This window comes from Macrobrachium rosenbergii, chromosome 13, assembly GCF_040412425.1.
Source record: "Macrobrachium rosenbergii isolate ZJJX-2024 chromosome 13, ASM4041242v1, whole genome shotgun sequence".
Classification (NCBI taxonomy): domain Eukaryota; kingdom Metazoa; phylum Arthropoda; class Malacostraca; order Decapoda; family Palaemonidae; genus Macrobrachium; species Macrobrachium rosenbergii.
This window is the reverse complement of record NC_089753.1, coordinates 37,628,913-37,647,266: the sequence shown is the minus strand read 5'-3', so window position 1 is coordinate 37,647,266 and position 18,354 is coordinate 37,628,913. Positions and strand designations below refer to the sequence as shown.

Sequence of the window (18,354 nt, the reverse complement as noted above, 5' to 3'; positions counted from 1 at the left end):
ATATGTAAATGTGTATTTATTTATATCTTTACATGCATTACATATATATGTATGTATGTATGGTGTATGTGTACAAATATACAACTTGTCACAGCCTTATGCAGTAAAATACACTCCATAGATAAGATGCCTCAGTCTTTTCCGTTATTTCCATACGACCTGTTTATGGCGGTCTGTTCTTTTAAAGTCTTGTTTAATTCTTCGCGCATGACTTCCCCAACAGGTTTAACCGTAAGTATGCAATTGGAAATCAGCGCCGGACGCCTTGCCTCCCTCGGTAGACGCTCCGCAATCACAAATATCAAAAGTCCTGCCGGGCCCTTTTCTGGGTCAAGTTCCGTTTGTTGGGGGGGGGGGAAGACTGCTTGTCTGTCAACGCTCACAAACAGTTGGCTATGCGCGTGCGCGTTGAGTGTCAAAATTGATTGGAACATGTACATAAACGTAATTCTACAGTCCTTCTCAAATGAAGATGGGGATTTTGAATAATTGGGAAGCTAAGGAATACTCTTTATATATATATATATATATATATATATATATATATATATATATATATATATATATATATATATATATACATATACATACATATAATATATACACACATATATATGCACACACACACACACACACACACACACACATATATATATATATATATATATATATATATATATATATATATATATATGTGTGTGTGTGTGTGTGTGTGTGCATATATATGTGTATATATTATATGTATGTATATGTATATGTATATACACATATATGTGTGTATATATACATATACATACATATAATATATGCACATATATATATGCACAGACACACACACATATATATATGCACACTATATGCCGTATTAAATATAAAGCAAACAGCAGTTAATTAGGTCAGGACAGCATTAAATAAAAATTCAGTCTCTCTCCCTCTCTCTGGATCAGCAGACACCCAGTTTCCTCTTGTAAACTTTGGAGAGACACCAGATAAATGAATGAATAAACGACATTGGGTGCGTAGGTGTATCTCATGAATGCCTTTATATAGAAGGATCCTGGCAACGTTGTCAAATATGACTTGACCTGAGGTCTGCTCGTCTATCATCATTCATTGACGGGGCGGAAGGCGGCCGGCCGCGTCTCGTTTCCGTCCAGTTCTTTTTCAAAAGTGAAGTGTTCTTGCTCTGGACTGTTCTTGGACGAGTTGTTGAATGGGTTTTATGGCTTCTTCTTCTTCTCCTTTGTCTTCGTACTGGTTTTGTTGTGTGTTTATGGAAGTCATGGAAATTTGTTTATACTTCTGGACGTTGAATATAGTAAGAAATATGTATAGTACGAAATACATTTCTATTTCGCTTTTGCATACTGGACTTCCCTTCATAAAAATCAATGAATTATGGTGTATATGATAGCTGGGGATAGGCATTTAAATGTATGCCATGTTAAAATACTTATTGTATTGCATTATGGTCCTTAGAACAATGAAGTATAATATGAAAATTATAATGCAAATAAGTGGAATTTGATGGGTACATAGACAGATAGATAGATCGATAGGTAGGTAGATAGGTATTAATGTTAAGAACTGCGAAACTACCAGTGCCTAGATCACAGGTGAATTATTAGTATTCAAGGCTCATTCTACAATAACATTCTTAAAATATTCCTTGTAATGCAGCAAAAAAAATAACGAAATCGAATGCTGCAGCAGCAGACCTTGAACTTCTCGCTCAACTAAATTTCTGGTAGCTTTTAGCAGGCTTGTGCAAAGTCCATCAGTCCACATCAGGGCTCTTATCCCTTTAGTACCTTACCACACTTACTGGTCACCTTGGGCAAGGACCGTACTGGCGCAAATCTAAACCAAATACTGGTGCGAAGATTGAATTCACCAAGCTTGGTAAGAGTGTCACGGGAGCGCGATTGTGCATAAGTTCGATATTGACACTAATGGGATTTAGTTAGTGTCAAGACCGGCGGAGGGATGGTAAAACATGATTGCGCAACTCATACTTTGAATTCTGGATGGAATGTGTCGAGTAAAATTGCCGTCCACTTTGCCACATGAATAACGGTTTTTAAACGCCAGTCACTACAGATAGCGTTTCTGTTATGGTACCAACGTATCTGTAAGGATCTTTTTTGAAATAAAATCTTTTAATCTGTCTTGTTACGGTTTGTTAATTTTTTAGAGATACTGCGCACAATGGAAAGGAGAACCTTGGGTGAATCTCGATATAAGTAAAAAGTACCTGCCTCGCCTGCCCCTGGGTACGCGCAGGCCAACCACGTGCTCTTATTACACGGGCCGTACCGTTAAATACTTCAGTTGCTGTTCATCAGGTATAATAGTTGGGTATGGACTCCGTTAGGAGCTCCTTCGTCAGGGGTATTGAGGACCTCGAGTAGGGTGAGACCAAGCACTCGAGATCGCTTCAAGGGCTTCGACAACCTTTAGTCTGTAGAATTTGCCCTTGTTATCCTTAAGGACCCTTCAGGGGGGGATCTTGGGATCTTCCGAAGGAGCGGTTTGAAGAGCTCGGTCAAGTAGCCATCGCGGTCGAACATTACGATGTTATGTAGAAGGTAGTACTTCTATCCTTATTTTCCTTTATGGGCGAATCTTGAGAGAGGAAAATTGGTATTGAAAAGGAATAAATTCAAAATATTGTTACGGAGTTATCAATATCATAAGAGAGCTTTCATCTCCTCTTTACAATAGTCGTTTTTTTTTTTTTGTGACATGGAGGGATTTTGAAGTAAGAAGTAAAGTATAATACTGACGCCTACTCCTAGGAACCACTAAGGCTTAGTGGGTCCTACCTACCCCAAGCCAATCCCTCTCTTTCTCTCCCCCCCCCCACCCGCCCCCTTGTGTTGTGTACGTTTTGTACACGCATGGGCTAATGTCAATGCATCGTTGGCCACGGCCTAGGATATTCATCAAGTTGAGGACTCAGAGTACGAGAGATGCTGCACATACTTTAAAAATAGTAACACTTACACACACGCATGTATTTATGTGTGTATATATGGGTGGGTGTGCACGCGCGCTCGTGTAATATAAGTAACTACCGTGCAATTAGTGCACAAAATATGTAGGTTTTCGCGGCAGAGGGAGGCGAAGAAGAATGCCTAACAAATATAAAAGAAACGCTATCTCATTTTAATGAAGAATAGTAAACCCTTCCTAATGACAAATGTGCATGGAAGTGGAAGACGTATAGGCATACCTTATTTTAATTTACAAAATAAACTGGTATCCCCTTGCAAGTGGAAATTAAACGAAGATGTCTTTCAGTAATTATTACAGACAGAGGACCACAGTAACGTGTCATAAGCGTAACTTTTGGTGGGCATAACGGCAGCGATGGCCAATTACGCTTGCCCCGCCCTTAGACCCTTTTCAAGGGCGTCGTTTGTCCCAGATCGTGTGTTTTTGGGGCGTTACGTCGATCTTCAAGATCGTTGGTGTTTCTCAGGAATGTGGTTTACGTTGGGCCTCTGTCTCCGCTTTTATGGTTACGTTCATTCACTCACGCACTCCTGGTTTCGTATGTGAATCAGGGCTCGGGTGTTCATTGGTCACCTATCCAAGTACTGGCCGTTGTCTGGGATTGAGGGGTGTATGATTTTTTCTTTTTTTTATTCAGAGGCCTACGTAGCGGTGATCCTAATGCCCTTATGCTGTCAAGTTTAATGAAAACAATTGGTTTAAGCTAAAAAAAAAAAGCTCAGTATCGTGATAATTTTTTTTAAAGGCTTAGTGTTGTGATGGATGGATTTTTTAAATATAATATTGTACAATTGCTATTTTTTGCGTCTCTCTTTTATTTAGTTTGTTGCATCTGTCGGTGGTGTAATATGTGATGGATGATCAACTGATCAGAAGTAACTTAAGGGGCGCAGGTATCATGAGAATCGTAATAAATCTCTATAGGGGACACCACTTGAATACCCGAGCCCCTGTCACGTATGTTTACGTAACCAACTCTGAAGCTTCGATAGATCTTCGGGAGTCTGGTGGGAGCGCCAGTGCCACCTTGTGTGGCACACTGTAGGCTATACTAGGGATTGTTTTTATAGGTCCAACTGTCTTTTACTTTTAATCCATTTCCTTTAGCGTCTTCCTACCTGGCTATATAACTTCTCTAAATTTATCTTCTCCACTTTTCTCTTCTCATTTAAGAACAGAGCCTTCTGGCGAGCCTTATAGTAGTCAAGATATGCCTCAATAGTCTCGTTAACTAATGATAAAATAGTATTAAGGAGCGGAAGAAATATATTTTAAATATATATACTCGGGGGGCAGGTTTATCATTCCTTCATGGTTAGATCCAACGGTCTTCATTCCATTTTATTTATATTAAAATTCATGTATGTAATTTTGCAGATTGTGGTATTAGTCGCCCTTCCATATTAGTTTATTAAAAAATACGTACATTCTTTTACCATCGTTTTTCTAATTGTTTTACTCTCTCTCTCTCTCTCTCTCTCTCTCTCTCTCTCTCTCTCTCTCTCTCTCTCTCTCTCTCTCGTGGTGTAAGCGGAAACACACTCACAGCATGAACGAGAGAACCTATTCTCTACTTGGGCGAGCGGATGATCTAGGCAAGTCTGTGTAAACTCATTATGCCTTTGTTTACCCTGGCAGGGAATTTTATTCTTGATTTAGTAAGTCGGTTGCAGTGGATCACAGCTGAGGTTGGAGAGAGAGAGAGAGAGAGAGAGAGAGAGAGAGAGAGAGAGAGAGGGAGAGAGAGAGAGAGCGAGAGAGAGAGAGAGAGCGAGAGAGAGAGAGAAAATGACACTGCCATTCCATAGGATCGAACCTTTTCTCATAATTTTCATCTGACAAAAAATAGTTATATAGTTTATTTTCCGGATCTACATCAGAGGTTTCATAATTCATTATCATCGACTCCAGTGATGGCAATGCTGCACTCGTGTCTTTCCTGTGATTTCAGTCCTGTTCATCTAATGATCTAATATAACTTCTGCCTTCATATAAAGGAATTTCAACTGGGTTGAAATAAAGATCCAAGACCTAGGGATGGAGAGATGAGAGGGAAGATGAGAGAAATTTTAAAATTAAAAATTACTTTAAACAAATAGATATAAACAAGTGAAGCATGTCTTATAATTCCGTTTTCACAAGGCGGAAGACAAAGACGGAAAATTGGAAGAGAAATTGAAATAAGGAAAACTGCGACTGCAAACAATTACCGTATGGCATTAATTGTAGAAGGCGGGAGAGAGGCGGAGATAGGTATTTTAGATGGAGTGCCAGCGAGTGTCGGATAATTATTAATTTATGAAACTGACATTTTCTATGTTTTCCGTTCTTTGAAGAGACTCAGACTCCCGGGGGCGGGTTGTGGGGGATGTGTTAGCGGTCTGGGGTGAGATAGTATAAGGGAGGGAGGGGATTGGGCGAGAATGTAGGAAGCAAGTCCAGAATATGATTATGAAGCCAGATATCTTAAGATCCTGGTTGCTTGACAGAGACAGATGGAAAGCCAAAACTGGACCTGCACTTGGGGTGGGAGATGAGAGGAGTTCGGGCTAAGTGGGGGAGGGGGGTGTCTGATGTGTTGGGAGAGAAGTTATATTTTTAGGGTTGTGTGGGAGCCCTTATGGCGGTGCCATCGTTTAGTCCTCATCAGTGTTGGGGGGAAGGGGGGGGGGAGATGTGGGGTTGAGGAAGTAAGCAAGGGGTTATTACTGGGGTTTAGTTCGGTGGTTTGAGCCCTTCGACCACCTCAGTATCAATCATTAGGCCTAATCATGGAGCCGATTCGATATTAAAACCAATTAAAACCAGTCCTTTCTCGTCCAGGTTAATAGAGATAGGCCGGTCCTAGAACTAAACGTTTATCTCCTGGTTATTTTTTAATAATATTGATGATAATGGGTTCCATATACCTGTGGCGATCGGAGCAAGGAAGTTAAGCAACGAGGTTACTGGTCAATATTTAAATGGGTGACCCATAAAAACATTCCTTGTGCCTTGGCAAGTATGTTTCTCAAGCCATCTCTCTCATATCTCAGTTATTATAGTTAATAATAATAATAATAATAATAATAATAATAATAATGGTTAGGTTCTTGTTCGGCGAGCGCAAATCGAATAAGGAAATGTCCTGAAGTGGACCAGGAATCGGGTAGCGAGGTTCGAGTAAGGGTTGTGTGTGTCCGATGCTTTCAGTGTATACTTGACGCGCATGCGTCACATATCTCGGATTCCACTTCACATAATTAGTGAGGTTCTTTGGTGTTTCTTGAATCCGATGATTGTGAGACCTGGCTCTCGTCGGATTTGTGCTTCTCCGCATCCAGCAGACAGACTGACTGACTGAGTGTGGCTACTTGGGATCTTTGGGAATTTGCAGATGGCATGGCTGTGGTGCAAGTTTTCCGTGTTCTAAATGTTTACTAAGAACTCACTTTATTTGTTGTGTTCAGTTTTTATATCTTTTTTATTTTCATTATTTATCTAAAGTTTTCTCAAAGTTATGTTTTGAAAAGTCTGTGCAAAAAAAAAAAAGCTGTATCCGTGTAGTTTCCAATTCTCTCTCTCTCTCTCTCTCTCTCTCTCTCTCTCTCTCTCTCTCTCTCTCTCTCTCTCTCTCTCTGAAGCTTTTGGCTACCCATGTGATGCGTGCATGTAATAACAGGAAAAAGATGTATGTCTAAATACGCAATTTGTAGTTGCTGTACTTACGGAAAAAAAGCTCTTCATAAAAAAAATGAAATTAGTGACGAGTAATGTTGATACCATTTATTTCTGAAATCTATGGCCGCTTTGAACCTTTCGAGTCATCTGCGTGATTTGCATCTGTACCGTGTATCTGTAGAGCGTATTGTCGTAACTTCATCGCCTTGCTGACAGATTATCAGTGCTCAAATCATTAACACAAAACAGAATTCTTACGTCTTGTTTTTGTTCTCTATGTTTTTATCTCTTGCCATATTTATCAGTATTTGTGACTTCCCCCTCTGTTTGTTCTCTTTTTTATATGGGCATCACTTTATGTAGAATTTCCGAAGTCAGGAACAACAAAAACCTCTTGTATAGATAAAAAATCACCACTAATCATCTTTGGAGAACCACTACCAACCACCCATGAAAAGTCAGTACTAATTATCTGCTGTGGAAAGAAGCCCAACAGCCGCAGCGCAAATCTGCAAGCAGCAGACTTCTCGTGAATCGTTTGCGGTTGTTTGTGGAAGCAGTCGCGCGCTCGTGCCGTGGTTTGTCGGAAGATCCGCCGCAGATTGTTTGCGGTTACTTTGAAGGAGTCTGGTCAGGCGGTTCAAGTAGTGATTAAAAAACAAAGGCATTAAGTATTATGGGACAACGTCGCGTAAGCCATTGGGAGACACTTCTGATTGTTCCTTGTATATTCGACAAAAGTGACGGCGGTAGTCTCGATGTGTACTAGAAAGATGGGGTAAGGGGGGGGGAGGGGAGGGACGGCAAGGAAGGGAGACCTCCCAGTGGTATCACAAGGACCTCCTTGTGGGTATCGTTTGGTTGGGGTTCGGGGAGATTGGACGGGGTTATGGATGGAATCTCCTGGAAAGAGACCTGTGGGGTAGGTATGGGGTTGATAAGAGGAAGACGCCTTGGGTGGGGTGGGATGTAAGGGTGGGAGGCTGATAGGGGTTCCTCCACCGCCAATTAAAAGTTGAAGTGGAACCTTCTGGGTTCCTCTCCTTCATTAATTAGGCCGAATTATTGCCAAGTGAAAGTTTTACGGATAGTTTTCTCTCTCTCTCTCTCTCTCTCTCTCTCTCTCTCTCTCTCTCTCTCTCTCTCTGTGATGAAGCGTAGAAGAGGAAGGAACGATCAAGTCTTATTCGCTCTTTTGTTTGAACGTCATGATTGAGCGGTCGTTTGATTGATTGGAAGTTCACAGTTTTGTTTGCGGGATTCGATCGTCCTTTTTTTTTTTTTTTTTTTTAGTGAATCAAAATATGCGTCTAACAGGTTTTCCATGAAGGTCAACTCCGCGCCTGGGTTAATCTGGCTCTTGTAAAATGTGTCTTCGGTCTGGAGAGAAGTATCGAGAATTCATGTGTCTAGTCTCTGCTTTGAGATGACCTGCGCGGAAGGCTGTGTACGCATCCGTTTCTTTCTTTACATGAAGATATTATTATTATTATTATTATTATTATTATTATTATTATTATTATTATTATTATTATTATTATTATTATTTACACCTTCGTACGGAGCAAGCTAAAAGTCCACCGATAAACAAACAAGCTTTCAAAACGCAGATTGACCATATGTGAAGCAATGGTAAACCAGAAAAAATAAGTTCGTGAATACACAAAGCTAAATCGGTTAACAAATAGAGATACCCTAACATAAAAACCAGTATATCAATGCATAGATAGCTTTACACTAACATAAAAACCATTATAAGTTAGTGTATAGATAGATACACTAACAAAAAGCAGTGTATCAGTGTATAGATAGATATACACTAACATAAAAACCAGTATACGTCAGTGTATAGAAAGATATACACTAACAAAAACCAGTAGAAGTCAGTGTATAGAGAGATATACACTAACATAAAAACCAGTAGAAGTCAGTGTATAGATAGATATACACTAACAAAAACCAGTAGAAGTCAGTGTATAGAGAGATATACACTAACATAAAAGCCAGTAGAAGTCAGTGTATAGATAGATATACACTAACATAAAAACCAGTAGAAGTCAGTGTATAGAGAGATACACACTAACATAAAAACCAGAATACGTCACTGTATAGAAAGATATACACGAACATAAAAATCAGCATAAGTCAGTTTATAGATAGATATATCAGTGTATAGATAGATATACACTAACATAAAAACCAGTATATGTCAGTGTATAGACAGATGTACACGAACATAAAAACCAGCGTAAGTCAATGTAAAAGCAGATAATATACTAACATAAAAACCAGTAGAAGTCATTGTATAGATAGATATACACGAACATAAAAACCAGCAAAAGTCACTGTATAAGTAGATAATACACTAACATAAAAACCAGTAGAAGTCATTGTATAGATAGATATACACTAACATAAAAACCAGTAGAAGTCAGAAAGTCTAAGGCAACGTTGACTGTCGTTTTCGAGGTAAACTTAGGATCACCAACAACCATAGCATGAAATCGGTGTTACGGATTTTCCTAAATTAGAAAACATTTAAGAACTATGTGAACTTGTATTTAAACAAAATTGCACGAGGACAAATGTCAGAAGAGATGTACTGAACTGTCATGGATATTGTAAAGCTAAAAGTTCGAGGATCCTCGTATATAAAACTCAGTGTACGTCTGTCAATTCTTCTTTGAAATACCTAGATATTCTACGGGAAAGGGACGCTACAATTTAATTTGCCGCCGTCCAGCCCGGGGTCATCCTCTGCCACCACTGGCCCAATGCCCCTTTATAAGTATGCTATTGGAGGTACCGTCGTCCGACCTCTGGGACGGTACTTGACGTCCCTAGGAGCAGAACTCGTATAATGTCTCGACCCACTCTTTTATTACCATCATTTTTTTATGGAATAGGTGCCTTGTTTATAGTGTGATTCTCAAATAGTTTCGAAAAAATCTTGCCTTCTCCTCGGTGTGAATATTGTCAGGAAACGGTGTGAATTATTCTTTAATTCGCAACCTAATGATTATCCATGCTGAAGATGTGACAAGATGTCTTGAAACGGATTGTGACATTATAATCGAATCTTCGAAATTTTGATTCTATTGTAAACGTGAAGACGGATTGTACACCCGATGCAAGACGTCAACACAAATTTTCATTTCATGCTCAACAAGTAGAATTAGCCTACAAGTTCTGTAGATAAGCGAAAGGATCGAGTATATAAGAATAATTCTTGTAATACCTCTTCCAACAATGTTAGGCGAAGGATATATAGATGTTAAGTATCATTAGATGATCTAGGCCTTTGGCCCATGGCGAAGTCCTCTCCTAACCAAACCCAGGGCTCCGTGCCCTACCTGGCCAGGGGTGACCCAGCAGACAATCAACCTTCAGGCTTGTGCCATCGACCAGTGGGCTGGACTGATTGATTGAATGTGACATATACTTGTGTCAGTCTGTCTGTGTGTTTGTCCACAGGGTATCTGAGTAAGTTATCTGGATTTCAATCTAGTGGTTGGTGCAGGATAAGGGTCAAGGAAGGACTAATTAGATTTTGAGTTTTCGTCGACGTTTTTGCAAATAATTTGATGAATTTGAAAGTCACGACACTCGGTTGAATCAAATCTTCGTATGCGCATCTTCAAACAGCACAGTCGAGGCGGTCACACGTTTGCTGCCATATAACCCAGGACTGGAGGTAACATGCAAAGTCATTGTGAAGGGAAAAGATGGAATTGTGGATAACAGAAGCACAAAGAGATTCCAGTGCCCTCTGAATGACCGTAAAAGCGCAGTCAGTATAACATTATTTGAATTGTTTCCTACAACTTCACTATAGGCGTCTAGTACATAAACAGTACTACCTAGATTCAAAACTTTCTAATTTAGGTTTGAGTAATACAGTTTTGTGGAAAAGGATTCCTTAATTTGGGAATCAGCTAAGGGGGTCTAAGAGTGCAGAAATGGGGAATTTAAAAGCCACCGAGTTTCATCACGCTTTTATTATCTCCAGAGCTTATCTTTAGAGTGTAGGGAGGGTGAAATTGAAAGTTACCTCTTTTGATCTGCCCTTATTATCGTCAGCTCTTGAATACAAGAGACGCTTTGACATGGCTTGCATTATCTTGAGAACCCTTGTAAATCCAAATTAGCAGTTGTGCCAGTGACACCCGTATGACAGTGGAATAAGCACGGTGGACCAAAGGTACTGTTATATATTATATACTGTATATTACACACACACACATATATATATATATATATATATATATATATATATATATATATATATATATATATATATATATATATATATATATATATGGTACCAGCACACTAGGGAACAATAGCCAGACTCATTGAGGTCCCCTGAAAGTCTCGAAGCCTGCGTGTTGTTCCTCTTCAGTTTCTCGGAAGGCTTAGTCTCTTTTTCCTCACTCGAGCCTCGTTAGAATAGATGCAAGATCTCTCCGGCGATAACATTCCTCATTATCTCCTTTGTGGTTTAACCGGATCTGCGATAAACAACAAAAATGATCAAGGTTACCGTACCTTGTCCGGGGAGGGGGCCGGGGTGGGGTGAGTTAACGGATATATGTATAGGGTAAATACAGTATATATATATATATATATATATATATATATATATATATATATATATATATATATATATATATATATATATATATATATATATACTGTATATATAAAGAGAAAGATGAATTTTGGGATATCGGAGTTGATGGTTCTGTAGTGATTGGCTGTTATATCGTAGTGATGACGTCACATTAACGAGGGTCATCGCTAAGGACGTTCAATCGTTTTTTAGGAGAAATACTGTTTTTAGTTTAAAAAAATATATAAACAAATAATCGGTTGGTCGGCAGAGAAAATAAGCATGGAATTCGTTTACACACATAAACCGTTTACATACATGAGTAGAGATCGACGAATTTCACACAGGCAATATATATATATATATATATATATATATATATATATATATATATATATATATGTGTGTGTGTGTGTGTGTGTGTGTGTGTGTGTGTGTGTGTATGTGTGTGTGTGTCATCAGGAAACTTGAGATGGGGTGAGAGTGGAGAAAGAAGAGCATCTAAAATGAAAACTTGTAGGGTAAGGGTAACAGTGGTTGGGTTTACCTTAGATGTAAAGGGATGCTGCTGACAACCTGATGATAAAATCTGATCTGGGTCGTCTGAGAAGATGTCCCCATATTTTTTTTTTTCTCGGAAATGTCAAAGACGGAAGATCGGTTAAAATGCCAAGGTCACAAAGGGACAAAGATAATGAAGTACGTAATCTGGGCATCGCAGGACCTACTATACAGTGAGATCTTATAGCGAGAGAGAGAGAGAGAGAGAGAGAGAGAGAGAGAGAGAGAGAGAGAGAGAGAGAGAGAGAGAGAGAATATCTGATGACTGGTTACATCTAGGCGTGTTGAGGGATTGTTCCATCGGGACATTTTTCCTTTTCGATTACAGTATGGGATGATATATATATATATATATATATATATATATATATATATATATATATATATATATATATATATATATATATAGTGTTTGTGTGTGTGTGGGTGCGTGTGTATGTAAACTGAATATTTTTCACCATGCTTCTTTTCCCTGTTTCGCAGGAGGTGGCACCAGAAGGGTACAGCCTTCTGGTTTTTCTGAAAGTCCTAAGGGATGGGGTTGTTAGCCCCATGCAGGTGATAGAAATAACTACTGAATTAATTTAACTTTATTTTTTACCACCTTTGTCCCATCTTATGGAGACTGTTTCTTAAGTCTTCCTTCATAGCCCTGCTGATAAATGAAGGGGAGTACTGCATTCTCAGTTTACTTATTTTTGTATTTATCCCGTCAAAAATGGTGACAATATTCAAGTAATTTTACAGTGTCATTGAACTCAAAATATATCAGGTACTTCATGTTCCCCTGCATTTTCGCGTTAGAAGATTTTTCGATAGTTATAGCGATTTCATTGCCTAGAGACTATTTTTATTACACCCAGTGGTAGCAGGGTGACCTTGTTTTCAGAGGGTCAGAGAGGCCTTTGATGAGTTGCATAGAGAGGTGTGTTTGAGGGCACAACATGAGCAGTAGTACTGGATGGATAAATAGTATCCAACCAGATTTTAATGTTAATTTGTTAAGTCGTGTTCTAAATACTGGCTCCAAGTTTTCCGTCGTTTGTTTCATAGCGGTATGATAATTTTCTTGAAAGGAAAATCGAGAACTTTATGGTAGGAATGTCAAGTTGGAGATATTTCGAATTGTATGAACGGAAGAATTAAATATCTTGTTGGTATTTACGCTTAAATACTGATTTTCCTTTATATCAGACTCCATGCCCCGTGAATGAATGAAAAAGAATGTACGTTTTAGAAAGAAGAAAATTGAAAGCAAACTATGTATTATAGATTTTAGAAATGTTATCGATAGAAGGTGAACTGATGATCGAAATGGCAAACTGAGCTTGTTCCTCACTATTTCTGTATGTTATCGTAACGTTATAGAATCTCTCTCTCTCTCTCTCTCTCTCTCTCTCTCTCTCTCTCTCTCTCTCTCTCTCTCTCTCGGCCCATTTATTCAGACCTCCCAAAAGGCTTCTGGGCTCTGTCCTACACAAGTGTTTATTTTCTTTCTTCCCTGTTCCTCTCAAGATACCCCCTTCACTCTGCTACCACCTCCCCCATCTTTGTCTTCGCTGTCCCGCCCGAAGAGGGGAGTATCTGTTAAGCGTCTTGTCAACCCCTCCCCCCCAGCCCCCTTTCCTCTATCCACCCTTTTACCACCCTCCTCCCACAACCCTGTCTTCCCCTCTGGCAGACCCCCTAGCGACGGCTTATAAATAAAATAAATATAATTTAATTCCCACATTTCCAATGCTCCATTCCCACCTCTTCTATTCCAGCCTTCTTCCCCTCCCTCGTCCTATCTCCCCCCCCCCTCACTTCCATTCCTCATATCTAACCCACCTGTTAATCTACTGCTTCTCTCTAACACCCCTCCAACCTCCGTGCTCCCTCCTCCCCTCCTTAGCCATCCGTCACATTCTTTTTTTCTCCCTTTCAGCTTTTACGACTTTCGTAGTTCATTATTCCACTGTATAACATATCGCTACTCGTTTTCAGAGTAAACTTCCCTGACAAACTTCTAGCCGCACGTAGGCTTATTTAGGCCCGGGGATTTTAGGAGAAAAATGGATGTTTACATTGTAGTAGGGCTCTCTCTCTCTCTCTCTCTCTCTCTCTCTCTCTCTCTCTCTCTCTCTCTCGTTTATCAGGCTTAACTGATTTTCTGCGTTTAGGGCATATGATGTACCGTAATGTTTTATGTAATATATATATATATATATATATATATATATATATATATATATATATATATATATATATATATATATATATATTTGAATGCGCAATACTTTTTATTACCTGTAATTACCAGTATGTTATATTGAAGTTCTTATTCATTGATTTGATTCACATACTGTCATTCTGTTCTGCAGAAGCTCTTTATATAAATTCCAGCCTTTTTTTTATTTTTGCTTTCTCTTTTGTCAAACTTATTCCCTAAAACAAACGGGGAAGGATCTGTTAACTCTCTTTATTGCTTCGTTCTTTTTCTCTCGCTATCTGTCCCTTCACGTTTTTATTCTAAAACTTCTTGTTTATTATTTTCAAGCCATTTCTCTCACCAAAGGACACTAGATACATATTTATTGCATGCTTCTTTCTCATACTCCGTAATTCTACACAGTTTTGTCAATACCTTGCAAATCATGTCTGCTCGGAGGGGTGGATTTGATACATGATTTTCCTCATCTCTGTCCTTCTCTCTGTATTTATTGAATACCTCCCTTGTTAATTCGTTTGGTCTATTTTGTATGCCATGATTGTCTCTCCATTTTAACCTTCCCCCCACCCCTCTCTTGGATTGGATTGGATTGGATATAGAATTTAAGCCAAAGGCCAAGCGCTGGGACCTGTGAGGTCATTCAGCGCTGAAACGGAAATTGAAAGTATAATGTTTGAAAGGTGTAACAGGAGGAAAACCTCGCGGTTGCACTATGAATCAATTGTTAGGAGGGGGTGGAAAGTAGGCTAAGGCGGAAGAAAGAGAATATGAAAGGAGGCACAGTAAAAGGAATGAAAGTTGTTGCAGCTAGAGGCCGAAGGCACGCTGCAAGGAACCTTAAGTAATGCCTACAGTGCACCGCGCTACCCCCCTACGGGGCTAGTACCTCTCTCTTTCTCTACTAAATATATTCCCGACCTTTCTCCGTTACTTCCCTTCATCGGTAACCACTAAGTATCACCGATGGGCGAAGGTGGTGATTGATCCCCCATAATATTATTGCACATGTTTCCCATCGTCTGTAGGAGCCAAGCCATGCCGTGATGCCTAAATCCGCTCTTCCAAACACGTTATTCACGTGCAACTGAGCGCTTTTGGCAACCCTGCTAATCTTCAGGCAAATGTGGAGTTTATTTTTGTTTGCTGGCTTTGTCTGAGAAATGTGTGTATAGGAAGCGGAGCTTAGTGTGCGTTGTTTGTGCTTTGTTGCGTCAACGTTGTTATAGCCGTGGAACTTGTTCATCTTTTCCTTGCTTCGTTTGAAAAGCGTAGGTATTAGTAGAGGAACTGTCTTCTCTGCTCGTTGTTTTAGACACGTAAGTATAGGCACTTGTTTTCTTAAAAAAAAAATTGGATTCAAGGAATATTAAACAAAAACAGTTTTTTTTTTATCACGGGTTTGTTTTTCTAAAAAACCCAAACCTTTTTTTTTTTTATTGGAATAAGGGCCGGGCGAATTCGTTCTAGAAACTATACAATTTCAGAAATGTGCGGTAACTTTTGTTTATATTCAGAGAAGAACATTATGTTTTGTTACTTACCATTTTTGTTTATTTACTTATTTTTGTCTTGTTACTGGAGGCGGATATGTTATCTGTCTTTCATGGAAGCAGTCCAATAACGTTTTTAATGCTTAATGTACTTATTCCCTTTTCCTTGAGAAGTAGGATTCCAGGCATGGATTATTTTGACCTTTCTTCTAACCAGAAGAAGCGTAACGGAAACGAAATATGGTCCTTATGAGAAGAAGTCATAAGAAGTGTAATTCTGACTTAATTTGGATTGTTGACCTTATTTTTCAAGTTGGTCATCGTCTCCGTCACTATTTCTTTAGAGAAGGAATTCCTCATAGTACAGGAAAATTTGGTTTCTTCTTCAGCCCTTTTACAAGACAGTCACATGATTGAGTAATAGACTGTTACTTCTTTTCCACTAAAAAGAAAAAGTTTCCATGAAGAGCGAATGAATTCGTTGTTCTTGTAGTGAATAAATGAGTTGTACTATATGCCCTTAGTGAAGAAAGATAATTGCATACCATTAAGTTTTAAATCTGTTGTCTAGTTTGCCCTTTGTAAAAGAAGTCCACAATTAAGTAATAAAAGACGTAACCATTACCCACTGTAAGAAAAAGTTCATAGAATGAAATGATAAAACAGTTGTCCTTTGCGCCCTTTGTCCAAAAAAAATAAAAACAACTCACACAAATAAGTAATAGAATAGAGTTGTTCTTTTTGCCCTTTGTTCAAGAAAAAAGTTCACACGATTAAATAAAAAATTAGTGGTCTCCATTGCCGTTAATTCTAATCAGTGACTATTCATTCACAATCACGTACGAAATGAGATGGTCTCGTAATTAAGAAATAAATGAATGTAAGTTAATAGCATTTAAATGTGATTATGTGAACTAGGCTGTAGATTAACGCGAAAATTCAAGTAAAAATTTTCGTGAGATTCTGAGCGAGCACTGCCAGTATCTTTTAGAAACGAATTGGTATTTCGCTGTTTATTTTAATGCTGTGTAGAAAGTAATCTGCACTTGTAGCAGTTTGAATATTCCTCTGTTTCTCTTCTAGTAATAAAATAATGTTATACACACACAAACACACACACATTATATATATATATATATATATATATATATATATATATATATATATATATATATATATATATATAGTTATATAGTTAATCACAATTTTCGTATCATTGTTCATGCACTTAATTACATCAGCATATTTAACAGCTATTTACCATCCCAACTCAGATAGAGCGGGTAGTGTCAGTCTTAGAGTTGATAAAAAATGGTCATCATCAATAGAGTCTCTGTATCTTTCCTGTGTTTTCACTTATTCAAATCTCCACTCTCTTCACTCTCCAGTGTTATCGTTTTCGTCCAAGCAGTATGGATCTTTCAACTCTTCTGGTGCCCACAAGAAATACTGAAGCTATCACCTACTATCTTTCCCCGGGTGGCAAATTGCTGAGATGTATACTAGTATTGCACCAGGCCCTGTTTTTTGGCCGTACCACTAGGTTAGGTTAGGTTAGGTTAGTTTAGGTTACGTCAGATCCAAACCAGACAACGAATTTGGGTGTGGGAAACATAATGAGATTATTTTCAAGACAATTCTGTGGTTAGTTTTTAAGATATGGCGTCCCCCTTTTTTCAAGGAAATATCCAGTACTCGGTTACATCTCGGTTGGTGCAAAGGAAATGCCCAGAGGGTTGGGTACTGAAGCAAAAATTAATTTGCAAATTCTCACATTACTGATTCCCAGACGAATTTGAAAAGCTACGTACATATGACTATGGACAGTCCAACGTTAATGAGTTCCAGCGGTTACTGGAAGTAAAGAATGGATATATTCTTAAAATGTATATTGATGCAGTTAATACCCCTTGATAATTTGTCATCTGAATATTCCATTCTGTAATTCATATTATTAATTCAGGTTATCAGTTGCGGATAATATATTTCTGGCGTCGATGGCAATTGTTGCTGTAACGCCAGTTGATAGCAGTCAACCATTCAGTCAGTCATTTTTTTTTTTTTTTTTGTTGAAAGATGAGAATAACTGCGTTTTTTTTGTGCAAGTGTATTTTTGTAGTTTTTACATGTAATTTTCTTTAATCACACTTATAGCCAACTTAGAAGTAAGGTTTTTCGAGTTTTTTTCCTTTTTTCATTTTTTGTGTATTCATATGTAAGCATAAACGTACGGAATTAGAGGGGGTGAAGAGCGGTTTTTAGAAGAGCGGTTTCAGAAGAACGGATTTTAGAAGAGTGGTTTTTAGAAGAGTGGTTTTTAGAAGAACCGTTTTTAGAAGAGTGGTTTTTAGAAGAGCGGCTTTTAGAAGAGTGGTTTTTAGAAGAGCGGTTTTTAGAAGAGTGGTTTTTAGAAGAGCGGTTTTTAGAAGAGTGGTTTTTAAAAGAGCGGTTTCTAAAAGAGTGGTTTTCAGAAGAGCGGTTTCTAAAAGAGTGGTTTTTAGAAGAGCGGTTTTTAGAAGAGTGGTTTTTAGAAGAGCGGTTTTCAGAAGAGCGGTTTCTAGAAGAGTGGTTTTCAGAAGAGATGGTAAAGAAATAACACGAATGAATGTTGTCCTCGGTCATCAAGATGCTCTTCCATCACCTCTTGTTGAGGCAGTGTTGCTATGTTTATATAACGCAGATTTGTTTATTATCGTTTACGTCACTTTTAGATTTTCAAGTTTAATTTTTTGTGAAAGGAAAACAACATTAGCCATCCAAAGACTTGACAATAATTTAAAGCAAGGAATATTCACATGGCA

The 18,354-nt window shown here is 38.5% G+C and overlaps 1 protein-coding gene across 1 annotated transcript in view; it reads right to left on the bottom strand.

Moving 5' to 3' along the window:
* Nucleotides 1-18,354, bottom strand: part of LOC136845201 (uncharacterized) — a 241,014-nt gene that overhangs the window by 189,377 nt on the left and 33,283 nt on the right. The gene's annotated exons all lie outside the window — the stretch shown is intronic.